Source organism: Lithobates pipiens, unplaced genomic scaffold, assembly GCF_037356315.1.
Source record: "Lithobates pipiens isolate NorthernLeopardFrog02 unplaced genomic scaffold, aLitPip1_a1.2 Scaffold_19, whole genome shotgun sequence".
NCBI lineage: Eukaryota > Metazoa > Chordata > Amphibia > Anura > Ranidae > Lithobates > Lithobates pipiens.
In genome coordinates this window covers 520,817,011-520,836,083 of record NW_027507764.1, presented here as the reverse complement: position 1 = coordinate 520,836,083, position 19,073 = coordinate 520,817,011, and the positions used below count along the sequence as shown (strand labels likewise).

Here is a 19,073-nt window from a genome sequence, read left to right as displayed (position 1 = left end):
CTTTAATGTCTGCCCGGACCATCTGCTCGACACTTCGAGCACCCGACCCTCACACTCCCATGCCTTTTTCAAACACTTTCGCAAATCACTGCAGGCACACCTTTTACTTGATATCTGGAGGATTTTGCATCCCTCGGGACGAGACTTTAGCTATTACTCGTCCGTCCATGACGTATACACGCGCATAGACCATGTCTATGTTGACCGTCCCACGCTTGAGCTTCTGCAGACGGCATCCATTGGCAGCATCACCCTTTCGGACCATGCACCGGTTGGCGTGACCATTCAATTACCATCTGGTCCCCACAGGGCCTGGACGTGGAGACTGAACGAAAATCTCTTGGATGACTCTGCTGCGGTTGCCAAGGTGTCGGAGACCATCTACCACTATTTTAGGGAAAACGCCTCGGATGAGATAAGTGCGGGTGTGCTTTGGGAGGGGCACAAAGCCGTGATTAGAGGGGAACTGATATCATTGGGTTCCCAAATCAAGAAAGCACGTCAAGAGGATTTCAACAGGGTTCTGGCCGCCTTACAGGCGGCAGAACTCTCCCATAAGCAGGGGGGGAGCCCAGAGGCTAAGCAGAAGCTTTTTGAATTGCGTGACCTGTTTTTACGTTTATTAGATCGCCACACGTGTAGGCAGGCCAGGCATCTTTCACACAGGTACTATGAACATGGAAACAAATGCGGCCGTATGCTGGCCAGGGCCCTTCGCAAGAAACATGCTCAAGCTTATGTACAGAAGCTCCGTTCCCCCTCAGGTGCCGTTTGGGTCCAATCCAACAAGATTGCCTCGGGGTTCCAGGAATTTTACGCCCAACTTTATAACCTTTCCCCGGCCTCGCCCGCACACGCTCAGCCTCCCAAGTCTGCTGCCATTCAAGAATTTTTAGCGTCGGCGAGAGTCCCTACACTTACGGCGGAACAATGCGTCGACTTGAAGCGGCCGATTTCGCCGGAGGAAATTGTGCTAACGGTGAAATCCCTGCCCAAGGGCAAGAGCCCGGGATCGGATGGTTTTTCGGGTTCCTACTATAAGATCTTCCTGCCCCTCTTAACGCCACATATGTGCACCTACTTTAATTCCATCGCGGAGGGGAAGCCTATCCCAACCGAAGCACTGTTGGTACACATTACGGTGCTGCCAAAAGAGGGCAAAGATCCTACCGTCCCCCAGAGCTATCGACCGATTTCCCTTCTTAACGTCGATATTAAGATTCTAGCAAAAGTCCTGGCAAACAGACTTGGGAGTCTTATGCCCCAAATTATCCACCCAGACCAAGCAGGGTTTATTCGTGGCAGGGAGGCGAGAGATAACTCCATCAGGGCAATCCAACTCATTCATTGGGCACGTAACAGTCCTGATCCTAAACCTTGTATCGTCCTTTCGATTATGGCCTTGTACTCCACTCCGTGTGCACAGGTGAAGGTGAATGGGGTGCTTTCCTCCCGGTTCCCGATTCGAAACGGCACGAGACAGGGGTGTCCACTGTCTCCTCTCCTTTTTGCCTTGGTACTGGAACCACTGCTCTGCAGGGTGAGGGCGAACGCAGACATTAGAGGCCTGAAGGTTGGGATGACGGAGCACAAACTGTCGGCGTATGCGGACGATGTGCTCCTTTATCTCTCTGAACCCCTGATCTAGTTGCCGGTTCTGTTGAAGGAGCTGAGGACTTTTGGTGAGTTATCCAATTTCAAGATAAACCTTTCCAAATCGGAGATTTTGCCTATTCACCTCGCCCCGCCTCAAGCGGACCACCTGCAATTAGCATTCCCCTTTACCTGGGCCACGTCTTCTATTAAATACCTGGGCATCCAGTTGACCAACTGCTTTGATGCCTTATATGCCGCTAATTTCCCCCCCTTATTACATGCTATCAAGGCGGATTTGTTGCAGTGGACCAAAACCGCTTTTACGTGGTTCGGCCGCATTAATATTATTAAAATGAATATCCTGCCCCGAGTATTATTCTTTTTACAAATGATACCCATCTCCCTCCCTAAACTGTTTTTTACCCAATTGAATAGCATTCTGTCGACATTTGTGTGGAACACAAAGAAACCTAGAATAGCCATGGCCTTGCTTTAACGCTCGAAGCTGACGGGGGGTCTGGGGGTTCCGGATATCCAGAGGTACCACAGGGCTATTGTTCTACAGAGGATACTTAATTGGAAATTTCATACTAAGTCAAAAGTGTGGGTCTCTCTGTAAAAATGGCTAGCTGGGAGAGATTTGGCTTATGCGCCCTGGTTGTCCCCGGAATATAGGGGGTTATCGGTGGATGTCTCCCCGCTCACTGTACAGTCTCTTTTGATTTGGGACAAACTGAACAAGACGCTGGGCCTATCCCCCCCTGTTTCTCCGCTTGCCCCGCTGGGAGGGTTCCTATGGTTCCCGCCAGGGGAGCGGAGGGCCTTTTTTGTCCCCTGGGCAGCTGACGGGAATGCCAGTTGTGGACAGTTTCTCAGCGGTGGCCAAATGGTCAGCTATGAATCCCTGCAGACCGGGCATGCGCAGACAGCTATGAATTTTTGGCGATACAGGCAATTGCACCACTTTTTTGAAGCCCATGGCCACTTAATCAGGGACGAAGCGCTCCTTACACCATTTGAGCGTTTTTTTGTAGCAGATGAACCCACTCCCCACCTGATCTCCGAATTATATCACTTGCTGGGCTGTGTTACCGAGGTCGCTAGACCGACATACATACGGGTCTGGGAGAGGGAGCTACAACTTGACTTTTCCGCGGCCCAACTGTCCCACCTCTACAAACTCACGTACGCTAGCTCCATGGAGTCCAAAACCCAAGAAACTAATTTTAAAGTACTGTCTCGCTGGTACAGAGTGCCGGCAGACTTAGCACGTATCTACCCTTCGGTATCGGACCGGTGCTGGAGGGAATGTGGCCAATTGGGCACCCTCCTTCATATTTGGTGGGATTGCCCACGAATCAAGCCATTCTGGGAGGACATCCGATCCCGCATAGAGGCAGTTTTGCATCTTGATGTGCCACTGTCTCCGGCCAACTATCTTTTGCACATTCCTCCGATCCCGATTGGTAGATACAAAAAAAGCCCTCTGCCGCATCTGTTGAACGCGGCCAGACATCTTATACCGATTTACTGGAAACAAACTAGGACTCCCACAGTGGAGGACTGGGTCAAAAAAGTGAATGACATCAGAGAAGCGGAATATTGGGTGGCAACCTGTAGGGGTACACGGGCTAAGTGTGACAGCATATGGCAATCATGGACAGTCTACATGTCCGAAACTATATACGCTACCTCCAGTCTGGACTTGGCTCTACTGGAGCTAGCGGAACCCTCTTTGAGATCCCGCACACACAATGATGTTCCCACCTAGTGGCTGTTTTTCACCTTCTTGCCCCATGGACGGAGAGACGACTTTGCTGCTGAGACTCGCCTGGTGCTGGACCGCTGCACTTCGCAGGGATGTCAAGTAGGCTCCACCCTCCTCCCTTACCCTATCCCCCAATCCCCTCTCTACCCCTTCTTGCCTCTCTCTCACCCTTCCTACTGTTCTTTTTTACCTTCTTTCTCTGTATTCCACACTATAAGATGTTGCCTTTTATTGACCTACGTGGTATTGAGCTGTGGTGGTGCGTTAGGCTTCCTGTGGGCTGGCTGGCCCTGCGGCCACTTTGTTTGGCTGACGGGGGGAATCCCTCTGTCCGGAGGGGTCCATGCTGGGACGTCCCTCCTGGGCGGGGGGGTTGCTGTGGGCCTGTCCTACCCCCGGGGGACGCTTGGGAGAGGTTGCTGGAGGTGATTGTGCCCCCCTCTCCTGGGCGGCCCCTGGGGGTGGTCCCATGCCTCCCCGGCCTTTTGTATGACGGGAGGTGGGGGACTGGGCTCCGGCCCGTCCTCTCCTTTCCGCTCAGAGGCACCTTGGAGCGGGGCCCTAGCCCACGGAGGCCGGACTTGATGTGTATGAGCTAGAAGACACTCCAGACGTTCATCTCCACCCGTTTGCCTAATTCATGTGTCTGGTTTGAGCCGCCAACTCTTGGCCACTGGGTCAGTTTTTATGGGTGTCATTGTTTCCTACAGTTTATTTGTTCTTTGTTTGGTCCTGACACACCTGTCTAATGTATACTTAAGTGTGTTTCAATGTCAAAATATCTCAAAATAAAGATTTTACAAAAAAAAAAAAGCCTCCTTTTCCATGACTGGCACTGTAGTGCAACTTACAGTCGCAGCTGTGGGGTTGTGTCAGTTCCTCAAGGAACAGGTTAAGCAGATGCTTGGCCTCTTTCCCAGTGAGGAAGTGGAGAATTATGCAGAAATACCTCAAATTCTGTGTTTCCTGATTGATGCGATTTCGGATTCTGTCCAACAAGCATCTCGTTTGTCTCTCCTGTTGGTACACATGCGAAGGGCCCTATGGCTAAAGAATTGGGCAAGCTGAGCTATCATGCAAGAAGCATTTGATTGGGTTCCCGTTTAAAGGGGAACGTTTGTTTGTAGAAGAATTAGACAAATTCGTCCAAAAAATTTCAGGGGGTAAATCTACTCTCCTTCCAGTCAAAAGGAGCAAACGTCCATCATTTAGGCGTTCTCTCTCTCCCGGAGCATCAAGCTCTAAGCAGTGGCGACGGCCTTCTCAACCCCCCTCTACAGGAAAGGCTCAAGGCCGGGCCCAGGGGCAGAAGAAATCCTGAGGGCGAAAGCCTGCCAAGCAGAGCCCGAAAGCTTCCTTGTGAAGGAGCGCCCCCGCTCGGCCAAGTGGGGGGAAGGCTCTTGCAGTTTGCAGAAGCCTGGCGGGAAGAGATCCGGGATGAGTGGGTGGTCTCTTCGGTATCTCTGGGCTACAAGCTGGAGTTTCAGGAGATTCCACCTTCTCGCTTTCTAAGGTCAAGGATCCCCAGGGACCCAGTAAAGCAAAGACCGCTATTTCTGGCCTTAGATCACTTACTATCCCAGGGGGTGATAGTAGAAGTGGACCCAAAAGAACAGGGTTCAGGGTTTTACTCGAATCTCTTCACCGTTCCAAAGCCAAATGGAAGTGTCAGACCTATCCTGGATCTGAAGGATCTGAACCGTTTTTTACGCATCCGGTCCTTCTGAATACAGTCAATTCGCACTGTGGTCTCTTCCCTGCAAGGGGGAGAGTTTATGGCATCAATAGACATCAAGGATGCATATCTCCATGTGCCAATTTTTCCCGCACACCAAAAGAATCTAAGGTTTGCGGTAGAGCGGCGCCATTTTCAATTTGTGGCCTTGCCGTTCGGGCTAGCTACGGCCCCTCGAGTCTTCACAAAGATTCTGGACCCTCTCTTAGCAAACCTAAGAGCTCAGGGTATAGCCGTCATGGCTTATCTAGACGATTTGCTTCTCATAGAGAAAACAGTAGCGCTCCTGAACCACAGTGTTACCAGAACGCTAGAACAGCTGGAACGCCTAGGTTGGATTATAAACCTAGAAAAGTCGTCCCTACAGCCTGCTACCAGGTTGGAATACCTGGGTATGGTTATCGACACTGCTCAGGGCAAGGTGTTTCTACCAAGGCCAAAAGCCTTGGCCATTGGGGATCTGGTGCGTCTAATTCTGGGCAGAAGATCTTCCCCCATTCGGTTGTGCATGAGACTCTTTGGGAAAATGGTCGCCTCCTTCGAGGCCGTTCCATTCGCCCAGTTCCACTCAAGGCCTCTGCAAAGATTCATCCTTGCGGCTTGAAACAGGAAGCCCCAGTCCTTGGATCTTCCTATGCGTCTATCCCCAGGGACACGCAAGAGTCTCGTCTAACGAGTCTAAGAGTCTCGTTACAAACCGAGAATTTGCTGAAAGGCAAAACTTTTCTTCCTCTTCCATGGAAGATTATTATGACAAATGGCAGCCTGACAGGCTGGGGAGCAGTGTTGGAGGAGACGTGCTCGCAGTGGAAATGGTCTGCGATCGAGAAGCTATTGCCCATAAATGTCTTGGAGATCCGGGCAGTTTATATGGCTCTCATAAACTGGTCTTTCAGACCTGTTCGGGTTCAGTCCGACAATGCCACAGCAGTGGCCTATATCAATCACCAGGGCGGTACCAGAAGTCTGGTTGCGCAAAAAGAGGTGAATCGTATACTTGTCTGGGCAGAAAGGCATGTTCCATGCCTTTCTGCAGTCTTCATTCCAGGAGTGGAAAATTGGCAGACAGATTTTCTGCGCCGCCAGCAGTTGTGCCTAGGAGAATGGGCTCTGCACCCCGACGTGTTTTGGAACATATGTCGCAGGTGGGGTACTCCAGACGTAGATCTGTTTGCGTCCAGGTTCAACAGAAAACTGGACAAATTTGTGTCAAGGACAAGAGATACACTCGCTCAGGGGTCGGATGCTCTGACAGTTCCCTGGGATCAGTACAATTTGATTTATGCCTTCCCCCCGTGCCCGCTTCTGTCGCGGTTCCTGGGAAGAGTCTAGAGGGAAACAAAGTCGCTTCTTTTGGTAGCCCCGGCTTGGCCCAGGCGACCGTGGTACGCAGAGATCATGAAGTTGGCAGTAGGCAGGCCGTGGATCCTCCCTCTCCGGCCAGATCTGCTCTCACAGGGTCCAATTTACCATGCTGCTTTACACAGTCTGAATTTGACGGTTTGGCTGCTGAGACCCACATTCTGAGAGACCGTGGGCTTTCGGGCCCAGTCCTTTCTACTCTGGTCAATGCCAGAAAGCCGGCCTCCAGGCTTATTTACTACAAAATCTGGAGGGCATATGTTTCCTGTTGTGAACTCAGGGAATGTCATCCTAGAAAGTATGTCATTAGCAGGATCTTGGCCTTCCTCCAGTCAGGCCTAGAAATGAATTTGGCCATAAGCACTATCAAGGTGCATATTTCGGCCTTGTCAGTGGTTTTTCAGAAACCACTTGCATCACATTCCCTGGTGCGGGCTTTCATCCAGGGGGCTATGGGGATAAGACCGCCAGTCAAACCTCCGGTATGCCCATGGGATCTGAATTTGGTTCTCTCAGCTTTGCAGGGGCAACCTTTTGAACCTTTGCATCAGGCTTCGTTAGTTCTTTTGACTAAAAAATTGGTTTTCTTGGTAGCCATATCCACGGCTAGAAGAGTGTCAGAACTAGCAGCTCTCTCCAGTAAAGAACCGTATCTAATTATTCATAAGGACCTGGTGGTAATGCGTCCCAACAGGTCCTTTCTGCCTAAGGTGGTTTCAGGATTCCATTTGAATCAAGATGTAAGCCTACCATCCTTTTTTCCGGACCCACAGTCTGCAGAAGAAGAATCTTTGCACACTTTGGATGTGGTAAGGGCAATCAGTATCTATCTTCAGGCAACTGCACAGATAAGGAAAACTGATTGCTTATTTATTTTGCCGGAAGGCCCTAGGAAGGGTCAGGTGGCATCAAAATCCACTCTCTCATGGTGGATTAGACAGATTATTTCTCAGGCCTATAGTGTTAAAGGGAAGATCCCTCCTTTTCAAGTGAAAGCGCACTCAACTAGGGCTGTAAGTGCTTCTTGGGCAGTGCATCACCAGGCCTCCCTGGCTCAGATCTGTAAGGCTGCAACTTGGTCATCAGTCCACATATTCACCAGATTCTATCAGGTGGATGTCAGAGGGCAAGAGGATATCGCCTTTGGGCGCAGTGTACTGCAGGCTGCAGTTTAGGTCCTCCGGTCCTTGGCGGTCTATATATTATGATCTGTGTCTCCCTCCCCTCAATCTGAGCATTGCTTTGGGACATCCCACTATGTAATGAAGCTCCTGTGTCCCCTGATGTATGATCAAGAAAATAGGATTTTTATACACAGCTTACCTGTAAAATCCTTTTCTTGAGAGTACATCACGGGACACAGCGCTCCCACCCCTCTTGGGTTTTACGTGGTTTCCTATTGCTTTGCTACAAAACTGAGGTGCCTCCCATATGGGAGGGGTTATATAGGGGAGGAATTCTCCTTAATTGGGGGTTAACCAGTGTCCAATCACCAGAGGTGCCTATATAACCCACTATGTAATGAAGCTCCTGTGTCCCGTGATGTACTCTCAAGAAAAGGATTTTACAGGTAAGCTGTATATAAAAATTCTATTTTTTATGTTGTTGGCGTTGACCTGTTTTTTTTCACTTGTTTCCCAAGATGACCATCTTGGCGTTTGTCAAGAGGGTGAGAGTGCCCAAAGAAAGTGCCTACGGCCAAATCACCCTGAAAGTGCCCGATCTTGTCTGATCTCGGAGGTTAAGCATTGTCGGGCCTGATTAGTAACTGGATGGGAGACCGACTGGGAATACCAGGTGCCGAAGGCTTCTTTTTATGCTGTTGGCGTTGACATGTTTTTTTTTTCCGCTTGTTTCCCAAGGTGACCATCTTGGCATTTGTCAAGAGGGCTGAGAGAGCCCGAAGAAATCTCCTACGGCCACATCACCCTGAAAGCGCCCGATCTCATCTGATCTCGGAGGCTAAGCAGGGTCCGGTCTGGATAGTACCTAATTACAGGTGCCGTAGGAATCTTTTTATATTGTTGGCTTTGACCTGTTTTTTTTTCGCTTGTTTCCCAAGGTGACCATTTTAGCATCTGTCAAGAGTTTTGAGTATGTCCCGAAGCGTTCGCCTAAGGCCACATCACCCTGAAAGCGCCCGATCTCAGAGGCTAAGCAGGGTCAGGGTCAGGGTCAGATGGGAGACCGCCAGGGTCTATGTTGTTGGCGTTGACCTGTTTTTTTTTCACTTTTTTCCCAAGATGACCATCTTGGCATTTGTCAAGAGGGTTGAGAGTGTCTGAATAGAACACCTATGGCCACATCACCCTGAAAGCGCACAATCTCATCTGATCTCAGAGGCCTAGCAGTGTACGGCCTGGTTAATACCTGTATGGGAGACCATCTGTGAATACCAGGTGCCGTAGGCTTCTTTTTATGTTGTTGGTGTTGACCTGTTTATTTTCGCTTGTTTCCCAAGGTGACCATCTTGGCTTTTAAAAAGAGGGTCGAGAGTGCCTAAAGAGATCACCTACGGCCCCATCACCCTGAAAACACCCGATCTTGTCTGATCTCGGAGGCTAAGCAGTGTTGGGCCTGGTTAATACCAGGATAGGAGAACGTCTGGGAATAACAGGTGCCGTAGGCTTCTTTTTATGTTATTGACCTTGACCTGTTTTTTTTTTTTCACTTGTTTCCCAAGGTGACCATCTTGGCATTTGTCAAGAGGGTTGAGAGTGCCCGAAGAGATCACCTACGGCCCCATCACCCTGAAAGCGTCCAATCTCGTCTGATCTCGGAGGCTAAACAGTGTCAGGCCTGGTTAGTAGCTGGATGGGAGACCGCCTGGGAATACCAGGTGCCATAGGCTTCTTTTTATGTTGTTGGCTTTGACCTGTTTTTTTCGCTTGTTTCTGAAGGCGACCATCTTGGCGTTTGTCAAGAGGGTTGGGCGTGTCTTGAAGAGAATGCTTACGGCCACATCACCCTGAAAGCACCTGATCTCGTCTGATTTCAGAGGCTAAGCAGTGTCAGGCCTGGTTAGTACCTGGATGGGAGACTGCCTGGGAAGACCAGGTGCCATAGAAGGATCTGGCCTGGTTAGTGTCTGGATGCCGTAGACTTCTTTTTATGTTGTTGGCTTTGACCTGTTTTTTTTAGCTTTTTTCCCAAGGTGAGCATCTTGGCCTTTGTCAAGAGGCTTCAGAGTGCCCAAAGAGAGTGCCTACGGCCAAATCACCCTGAGAGAGCCCAATCTCATCTGATCTTGGAGGCTAAGCAGCGATGGGCCTGGTTAGTACCTGGACGGGAGACAGCCTGGGAATACCAGGTGCCGTACGCTTCTCATTATGTTGTCGGCGTTGACCTGTGTTTTTTCCCTTTTTTCCCAAGGTGACCATCTTGCCATTTGTCAAGAGGGTTGAGAGTGCACAAAGAAATTGCCTACGGCCGCAACACCCTTAAAGCACCCAATCTCGTCTGGTCTCAGAGGCTAAGCAGGGTTGGGCCTGGTTTGTACCTGGATGGGAGACCGCCTGGGTTTTCCAGATGCCGCAGGCTTCTTTTTATGTTGTTGGTGTTGACCTGTTTTTTTTCGCTTGTTTCCCAAAGTGATCATCTTGGCATTTGTCAAGAGGGTAGAGAGTGCTTAAAGAGATCGCTTACAGCAGCATCACCCTGAAAGCACCCTATCTCTTCTGATCTCGGAGGCTAAGAAGGGTTGGGCCTAGTTAGTACTTGAATGGGAGACGGCCTTGGAATACCAGGTGCCGTATTCTTCTTTTCATGTTGTTGGCGTTGACCTGTTTTTTTTCGCTTGTTTCCCAGGGTGACTATCTTGGCATTTTTCAAGAGGGATGAGAGTGCCCAAAGAGATTGCCTATGGGCACATCACCCTGAAAGCACCCAATCTCCTCTGATCTCAGAGGCTAGAAAGGGTCGTGCCTTGTTAATACCTGGATGGGAGACCGCCTGGGAATACTAGGTGCTGTAGGCTTCTTTTTATGTTGTTGGCGTTGACTTGATTTTTTGTTTGCTTCCCAAGGTGACCATCTTGGCATTTGTCAAGAGGGTTGAGCGTGCCTGAAAAAAATCTACTATGGCTGCATCACCCTGAAAGAGCCCAATCTCATTTGATCTCAGAGGCTAAGCAGGGTTGGGACCTGGTTAGTACCTGGATGGGAGACCGCCTGGGATTTCTCAATGCCATAGGCTTTTTTTTTAAGTTGTTGCTTGATTCCCAAGGTGACCATCTTGGCGTTTGTCAAGAGGGTTGAAAGTGCCTGAAGGGATTGCCTACGGGCACATCACCCTGAAAGCACCCGATCTCATTTGATGTTGGAGGCTAAGAAGAGTCAGGCCTTGTTAGTACGTGGATGGGAGACCGCCTGGGAATACCAGGTGTCGTAGGCTTCTTTTTATGTTGTTGGCGTTGACCTGTTTTTTTTAGCTTGTTTCCCAAGGTCACCATCTTGGTGTTTGTCAAGAGGGTTGAGGGTGCCTGAAGAGATTGCCTATGGCCACATCACTCTGAAAGCACCCAATCTTGTCTGATCTTGGAGGCTAAGAATAGTCAGGCCTGGTTAGTACCTGGATGGGAGACCACCTGGGAATACCAGTTATTGTAGGCTTCTTTTTATGTTGTTGGCGTTGATTCGTTTGTTTTTTTCCGCTTGTTTCCCAAGGTGACCATCTTGGCATTTGTCAAGAGGGTTGAGAGGTGCCCAAAGAGATCGCTTACAGCTGCATCACCCTGAAAAAGCCCTAGCTCTTCTTATCTCTGAGGCTAAGAAGGGTTGGGCCTAGTTAGTACCTGGATGGGAGATGGCGTTGGAATACTAGGTGCCGTATTCTTCTTTTTATGTTGTTGACATTGACCTGTCTTTTTTCGCTTGTATCTCAAGTTGACTATCTTGGCATTTGTCAAGAGGGTTGAGAGTGCCCAAAGAGATTGCATATGGGCACATAACCCTGAAAGCGCCCGATCTCCTCTGATCTCAGAGGCTAAACAGGGTTGGGCCTTGCTAGTACCTGGATTGGAGACAACCTGGGAATACTAGGTGCTGTAGGCTTCTTTTTATGTTGTTGGCGTTGACTTGTTTTTGTTTTGTTTGTTTACCAAGGTGACCATCTTGGTGTTTGTCAAGAGGGTTGAGAGTGCCTGAAGAGCTTGCCTATGGCCACATAACCCTGAAAGCACCAGATCTCGTCTGATCTCAGAGACTAAACAGGGTCGGGCCTTGTTAATACCTGGATGAGAGACCACCTGGGAATACTAGGTGCTGTAGACTTCTTTTTATGTTGTTGGTGTTGACTTGTTTTTTTTTTGTTTCTTTCCCAAGGTGACCATCTTGGCGTTTGTCAAGAGAGTTGAGAGTGCCTGAAGTTATTGGCTACGGCCACATCCCCCTGAATCTGTTCCATCTCGTCTGATCTTGGAGGCTAAGCAGGGTCGGGCCTGGTTAATGCCTGGATGGGAGACCGCCTGGGAATACCAGGTGTCGTAGGCTTCTTTTTTTTTTTCAAATATAATTTTTTCTACAAACAGGGGAAGACGGTCCCCCGAGTACATAATGCAACAGAGAAATACAGAGCAAAAAGCTGCTGAACAATACTTGATACAGGTATATTCGCAACTGTGAGTCTGCCTTCCATCAATCATAATGATTCAAAGCACGGATAAAGTACTGTACCAAGATCCAGGGTCACACAAACCCCAGGTCCCTCCGGCATAATCCATCCAGAGGGGGGGGGTGGGGCCGTCATTCCCAATTTTCCACTTTTTCCAAAAGAGAGAGTGGGTGGAGGGGGTGAGAGATAGGGGAGGAAGGAAGAAAAGAGAAGGGGTGAAAGATCAGGAAAGGAGAAGAGGGGACGAGACACAATGGCAGCCACTGTCCAAGGGGCCAGTCAAGGAAAGCTCAGAGCATTAAGGTGATAGCAGGCGACATCCTTCCAGCGAGAATATAAAGGTATTCCAGATGTCCCAGGTTTGTTTAAAAAGTTCTTGTTTACCTTGTGATGTGAGGATCAAGTCCTCCATTTTTTTTAATGTCCTCTATTTTCCTAAGCCAGTGAGTAATGAAAGGGGGGGAACATTTTTTCCAATAGAGAGGGATGCAGGATTTCGCCGCATTTATCACATGCCGTAAAATTTATTTTTTTGTACTTCTTAATGGGAATCTGTCAATGGTGCAAGAGAAAAAATGCAGCCTCTTCCGGGATGGAGAAGTCTGTGAATTTTTGTGTTATGCATCGGATCTCTGTCCAGAAGTCCACCAAGCTGGGGCAGGACCAAAAAATGTGGATCAACGTGCCCTCTTCTTCTCCACACCTCCAGCATATGTTCGAGGAAGAGGGGAATTATTTATGCAGCTTTGATGGTGTCAAATACCACCTGGTGAGAAGTTTAAAATTTGTCTCCTGTATCTTCGTGCACAGCGAGGTTTTGAGAGCCAAAGTGATAATGCGTTGTCTCTGTGCTGGGGAAAACGAGCAATTAAGGTCCTTTTCCCAGTTGGACAGGCAGGTTAAGTGTGGGTGATCTGTTTGAGAGAGAATGTGGACCAAAGGGCCTTCGCTCCTGCATAGAGTCTCAAACTCCGTCTGAGGGCATGCGAAAGTTTGAGTATTGGGGATGGAATGGAAAAAATGATGTTGTTGCGCCGCTCTCCAAAAAGGCATTTGAAAAAGCCCTGTCGGATCTGTTAGGGTTGAGAAAGAAGGTCATTTTCCATCAATGACGAATTTAGACGCATGGTCTAGGTTGGAAATTCTAAGTGGGTCCCCGGTTCCAAGTTCGGATGGCCACGTATAGGGAATAGGGGGGAAGTCAAAGACGTGAGTGTGTTTTGGGTAGCGATCAGGTGACTGACTTTCAATGAAGCCCCTATAGTGGGATGTGACGTCAATTCTGTGGGTAAATCCTTATAGCACCACATGGTGCTTCTTAGCGGAATTTGGGAGTGAGATTGTCCTAGTAGCACCCAGAGCTTAGAAAGTTTGTTTCCATTCCAGTCCAATACACGCCCCAGATGGGAGGCCAGGTAGTAGCATCGCAAGTCAGGGAGAACCAACCCTCCCTGTTGTTTAGACAATGTCAGCTGTGACCACTTAAGTCTGGGATTTTTGTGGGCCCAGTTAAATTGAGTGAGCAGGGATTGAGCTTGCTTAAAAAACGGGACTGGAATCTGGATCGGGAGAGCTTGGAAAAGATAGGTAAATTTAGGGAGTATGTTCATTTTAATGAGATTGCATCTCCTGAACCAGGAATGGAGGCCAGAATGCCACCCGTGAAGCAAACTGCGGATCTTAGTGACAAGGGGTGGGGGGAAGTTCAACATAAACGTACGCGCGTTGTCCTGTGGAATGTAAGTACCTAAGTACTTAAGGGCTGTATGGGTCCATTTAAATCGAAAATTGGACTACAAGTCTAGTAACGTTTGCGGGCGGACTTCGACCCCCATGGCCTCTGATTTCAAGAAGTATCCCGTATATCTGGAATTCCCGAAGGAGATTTGGCAAGGAAACTCTGGGATTCGTCAACGAGAACAGCATGTCATCTACGTAGGCAGATTTCAATAGTACCGATTTGGAGTCGCGTTATGTCTGAGTTTTGTCGAATTGTGGAGAGAAAGGGTTCCAATGACAGTGCGAATAACTGGGGCGACAGGGGGCAACCCTGTCTGGTCCCATTCCCGATGTCAAGGGGAGATGAGAGCACCCCATTCGCTTTGAGTTGAGCTGAAGGGCGTGAGTATATCTTACTTATCCATGCCAACATCCGTTCACTCAGACCTATATGGCGAAGGACCGAGAACATGAATGTCCATTTGACCCGATCAAAAGCCTTCTCGGCATCAGTACTCACGAAAAGACAAGGGGTCCCAGATGACTTTGCTTTATGGACCAGGGTAAGCACCTTAATGGTGTTGTCCCTATCTTCCCTGGTGGGAATAAAACCTAACTGGTCAATATGTATAAGGGACTGCAAGTGCTGTGCCAATCACGTGGCGAGGATTTTAGAGAATCGTTTTAGGACCGAATTTAGGAGGGAAATGGGTCTGTAGCTCCCACATAGGCCCGGGTCTTTGCCCTCCTTAGGTATCAACGAGATGTGGGCTCTAAGGGTATGCTCAGGAAAATCCCCATTCAAGCTCAGAGTATTCAATAAATTCACCAAGCGCGGGCCGAGAATAGGGAGGAAGGTCTTATAGTATTGTGCGGTATATCCGTCAGGGCCCGGAGCCTTACCCACCTTCGGAGGTCCCACGGCCATCTGGACTTCTTCCAGTGTGATCGGGTTGGTAGACCAGAACCGGTTACATATCTGTCTATATTGTCCTGTCCGGACCCTGAATCGGGCAGGTTGTAGAGATCAGAGTAGCATTTTTCAAAGACTTTGGCTATTTGGGTTGGGGTAGAGCCCCTCTGGCCATTCTCATCTATCAACTGTTGTATGTAAGAGGCAGATTTCCACTCCTTTACTGACCTGGCAAAGATTTTTCTGCATTTGTCCCCTGATTCCTACATCAGTTTACGACAAAACTGGAGTACTGCTTTCGCTTTATAATGGAGTAGGTCAGTAATCTGGGTACGGAGTGTCCCCAATTCAATCTCTAAGGTCCGTGAGGGGGCATGTTTATGTTTCGCTTCCACAGAGGCAAGTTCACAAAACAGATTAGCAATTTGTTCCTTCCGTGTTCGTTTGATGCGTGCCCCGTGCCTGATAAGTACCCTGCGGAGTACTGACTTGTGAGCCTCCCAAATTATCCCCGGGTCGCAGTCCTGCATTTAGTTTTCTTGGAAATAAAGGTCCAATTCCCTGGTCACATCTGCTAAAACTTCCGGTATCTGGAGGAGGCTCTCATTAAGGTGCCAGAATAGAGTCCTAGGTGAGGGGTTCCTAGAGAGGGTGTAGGTAAGGGCTACAGGAGCGTGGTCAGACCAAGTAATATGGCCGATGGAGGAAGAGCTCACCAAGTGCAGTTGGTCATGTGGAATCAAGAAGAAGTCTATCCTCAAGTATGATTTGTGAGGGGAAGAGCAAAAAGAGTAGTCCCTTTCCCCGGAGTGTTGCAGACACCAGATATCAACTAATTGGTCATTCAGTAAGCACTTAGTAATCCGCTTTCTAGAGTAAATGAGGAGCAAGAGGCAGAAGTGTCAACCGATGGCGAAAGGGGACATTAAAGTCCCCACCTAATATCAACTGGCCCTCCCGAAAGTCACATCATCTGTGCAGGGTAGTTCTGAGGAATGTGTCTTGGTGATCATTGGGAGCGTACACAGTGGCAAATGTAAAAAGGAGCTCTCCAATGTGGCCCCTAAGAAAAAGATATCGGCCCCCAGGGTCCACCAGAGAATCCTGGAGAACCGAGGGGAGCCTGCTAGAGATCAGAATGGAGATTCCCTTGGTCTTAGAGGAGGGGTTAGTAGAGTGGTAGACCTTAGCGAAGGATCTTGACCGTAGAAAGGGGAGGCTAGTATTTTTAAAATGTGTTTCTTGTATAAAGGCCACATCAGTACAGGAAGTCTTCAGTTCTCACAGGAGGATCCACCGTTTTTCAGAGGAGTTCAGTCCCTTAACGTTTAGAGAGGTGACCTTGACTGAGTCTGCCATCGCTCCTCGGGGAGGGGAAGGGGGACGTCCGAGAAAAGCAAAGAAAGTTGAACCAAGGTAGGTATTGGGTAGGTAATGGATGGAGGGAACTAAGGGGGAAAAAGGAAGGGCAAATGGAAGGAAAGGTAAGGGGAAAAAGAGGCCGGGCACCTCAACCCCAGGGGGAGAGGGAAATTAAGGGTTGTCCGCACTCAACAGTACAGGAATTGTATACTAAAACAGCACAATTATGCTATAGCGTTTACCAGATGTACACTGGGTTTAAAGCGCCGTCCTACTTGGGTTGGTGGGTAGACAGGTCGGAGAGGGAGCCCCCGGATCCCAGTCCCCCCAGTCCCGGCAGTGGTAAATGTCACGTCTGATACCGGTATGCAAATAAAAGACAATCAGTAACATCATAGAACCAAAAAACAATAGTATAATTAAAACAGAGGTAGAGCATAGAACTGTCAGCACTGAGGGGTCTCCTCAGCTCGCCCTAAATGTAGGCATGCACGAGGGAGCCCGTCACAACAGAAAAGGCATCACAGAATGGGATCCACCACCCCCCGTCCCATACCCCAAAAGTACATGCAGCCCCCGAACAAATGTATTTCTCTCTTTGGCAGATTGTCCTCTTCTTACCCCCTCTCCTCCATCCACGCCCCGGGGGAAAAGGGGGAGGGAAGGGGGGAAAAGAGGGGGGTAAGGGGGGAAAGGGGGAGTGAAAGGGGGGAGGGAAGGGGGGAGGGAAGGGAAGGAGGTAAGGGAGGGAAGGGGGGAGGGAAGGAGGGGCAGCAAAGGAGAGGGGACAAACATGCGGAAAGGTCAAGTCCTTTAGCGTGCTCACACCAGCAACCACCCGGACCCCATAAGTTTCAACTCCTCCCCTCCATGGTCACCACATGAAGATGAAAGAGGAGCAGCCCTGGTCGGTGCATGGAGAATCCGGCAGGCAAGGGGCTGGGGCCACCATCCCTCCATCCAACGGGAGACTTCACCCGAGCAGCAGTTCTGGGGCCCGCCAATTAGTGTCTCTCCTGCATCACCATCGGGGGCTGTGTAGAGCATCCAGAGGGAGGCTGGGACCGCCAAAACAGTAAGGGGTAAATCCTCCAGGGGGGTCCAGAGTCAAACTGGAGGGAAGCAGTGTCTCGCACCAATAGGCTCAATAAATAAGTCATCCAGGGTGTCCCCGAAAGCTGCAGAAGGCAATCTCGGCAAAGAGTAGGTGGGGGCCAGAGGGGGGGACGAGGGGCGCAACCAGGGAGAGGGGACACATATGCGGGAATGTCAAGCCCTTCCAGTACAGCGCACTAGGTATCACTCAGACCCCCCAAAGTGCAACTCCCCCCTCTAAGGTCAAGACTCCAGAAGGGAAGATGAGCCGCCCTGGTCTGTACATGAAAGAACCTGCTGCCAAGGGGTTGGGGCCATCATCCCTTCCTCCAATGGGAGATGCCACCTGTCAAGTGGTGCCCCTCCGACAATGTCGTCGGGGTATATGTGGAGCATCCAGGGGGAGGCAGGGACCACCCAAACAGTGAGGGGTAACGCCTCCAATGGGGACCGGTGTCAGACAGGAGGATAGCGGTGTCTTGTACAAGTTGGTTAATTAGACAAGTCATCCAGTATGTTCCTGTGAGCAGCGGAAGGAAAGGTCGGTAAGGATTATGAATGGGTGGGGGCCAGGGAGTGCATAAAACTGCCACCAGATGACCGGGGCAGAGAGGGCAAGGGGATGAAAGTCAGATCTGGTAGGTGGGGGGGGGGGGGGTGAGGAGTCTCACTCATATTACTCACGTTGGCCATCCCTTGAAGCTGAGCTCTCTGCATACCCAGGATGTTCTTCTGTATAATCTAGCCTATCTGTATACATTAGCCAGTCTTTTGTACACATTAGCCTCTCTGTATCAACTAGCCGGTCTTCTGTATACACTAGTCCGTCCCTAGCTTGTCTTTTATACACATAGTCTCTCGGTATACCCCGCCTTTCTGTATACATCTTTATACCCTAGCCTCTATGTATAATCTTGCCTCTCATTATACCCCAGCCTGTATTCTGTTTACCCAATTTTGTCTTTTATATAAACTAGCCTGTCTACTGTATAACTTAGCTTCTCATTATACCCCGGCCTCACTGTCAGCTTGTCTCTGTACACTAGCCTCTCTGTTTTCCCTAGTCTCTCTGTTTAAAATAGCCTCTCTGTATACACTAGTCTGTCCGTATACTTTAGCAAGTCTGCACACACTAGCCTCTTTGTGTAAAACAGCCTCTCCCTCAGTATAACCTCGCCTCCATCTCTGCATATCCAGTACGTTCTTCTGTATAATCTAGCCTGTCTTTTGTACACATTAGCCTCTCTGTATAAACTAGCTGGTCTTCTGTATACACTATTCCGTCTGTATACACTAGCAAGTCTGTGTAACTCGGTCTCTCTCCCTAGAAAACACCAACCCTGACCCTGACAGAGGAGGAGGGTTTAATAGTCCCTCAGACTCCTCCCACAAATACGGGCTGGCCTGCGGCCAGCCTTCGCACTTGTAATCGGAGTCTTCAAGTGGGAAATGCGATATTACTTAACCACTTCCCACCCGGCCAATGCACATATACGGCCGGGTGGGAGCCGTCTACTTCTGATAGGACGTTCAGGAATGTCAATCAGGGCTCTGTGATTGGCCCTCCTGATCACATGACGGCCGTGTCCAATCACGGCCGTCATGTGATGTAAACAAACAGCCGGTTGCTAGGCAATCGGCTCCTCCTCTCCTCACACAGAAGTCATCGCTGAGGAGAGGAGAGTAGATTGCTGCAGCCGGCTGATGATCAGTGAGTATGAGCTGTTTTTTACAGCTTTTTACTCACTGATCTTCAGTCTAGTGTAAACACACAACACACCACACAGTGTAAACACAGTCCCCACATATGTCCCCATAACACACATGTCCCCAAAAAATAAAAACACATGTCCCTAATAATAAAAACATGTCCCCCACATATGTCCCACTAAAATCACTTGTCCCAATGATTA

The 19,073-nt window shown here is 49.4% G+C and overlaps 10 pseudogenes; all 10 read left to right on the top strand.

Annotated features, from left to right (window-relative positions):
- The first annotated feature begins 8,151 nt into the window (after window positions 1–8,151).
- Window positions 8,152–8,270, top strand: LOC143998457 (5S ribosomal RNA; annotated as a pseudogene).
- Window positions 8,271–8,971: 701 nt separating this feature from the next.
- Window positions 8,972–9,090, top strand: LOC143998702 (5S ribosomal RNA; annotated as a pseudogene).
- Window positions 9,091–9,193: 103 nt separating this feature from the next.
- On the top strand, window positions 9,194–9,312 carry LOC143999127 (5S ribosomal RNA; annotated as a pseudogene).
- Window positions 9,313–9,411: 99 nt separating this feature from the next.
- On the top strand, window positions 9,412–9,530 carry LOC143998564 (5S ribosomal RNA; annotated as a pseudogene).
- Window positions 9,531–9,664: 134 nt separating this feature from the next.
- Window positions 9,665–9,783, top strand: LOC143998530 (5S ribosomal RNA; annotated as a pseudogene).
- A 951-nt stretch (window positions 9,784–10,734) lies between these two features.
- Window positions 10,735–10,853, top strand: LOC143999443 (5S ribosomal RNA; annotated as a pseudogene).
- A 99-nt stretch (window positions 10,854–10,952) lies between these two features.
- LOC143998861 (5S ribosomal RNA) lies at window positions 10,953–11,071 on the top strand (annotated as a pseudogene).
- Window positions 11,072–11,393: 322 nt separating this feature from the next.
- Window positions 11,394–11,512, top strand: LOC143998991 (5S ribosomal RNA; annotated as a pseudogene).
- Window positions 11,513–11,612: 100 nt separating this feature from the next.
- On the top strand, window positions 11,613–11,731 carry LOC143999338 (5S ribosomal RNA; annotated as a pseudogene).
- A 100-nt stretch (window positions 11,732–11,831) lies between these two features.
- LOC143999424 (5S ribosomal RNA) lies at window positions 11,832–11,950 on the top strand (annotated as a pseudogene).
- The last annotated feature ends 7,123 nt before the right edge of the window (window positions 11,951–19,073 follow it).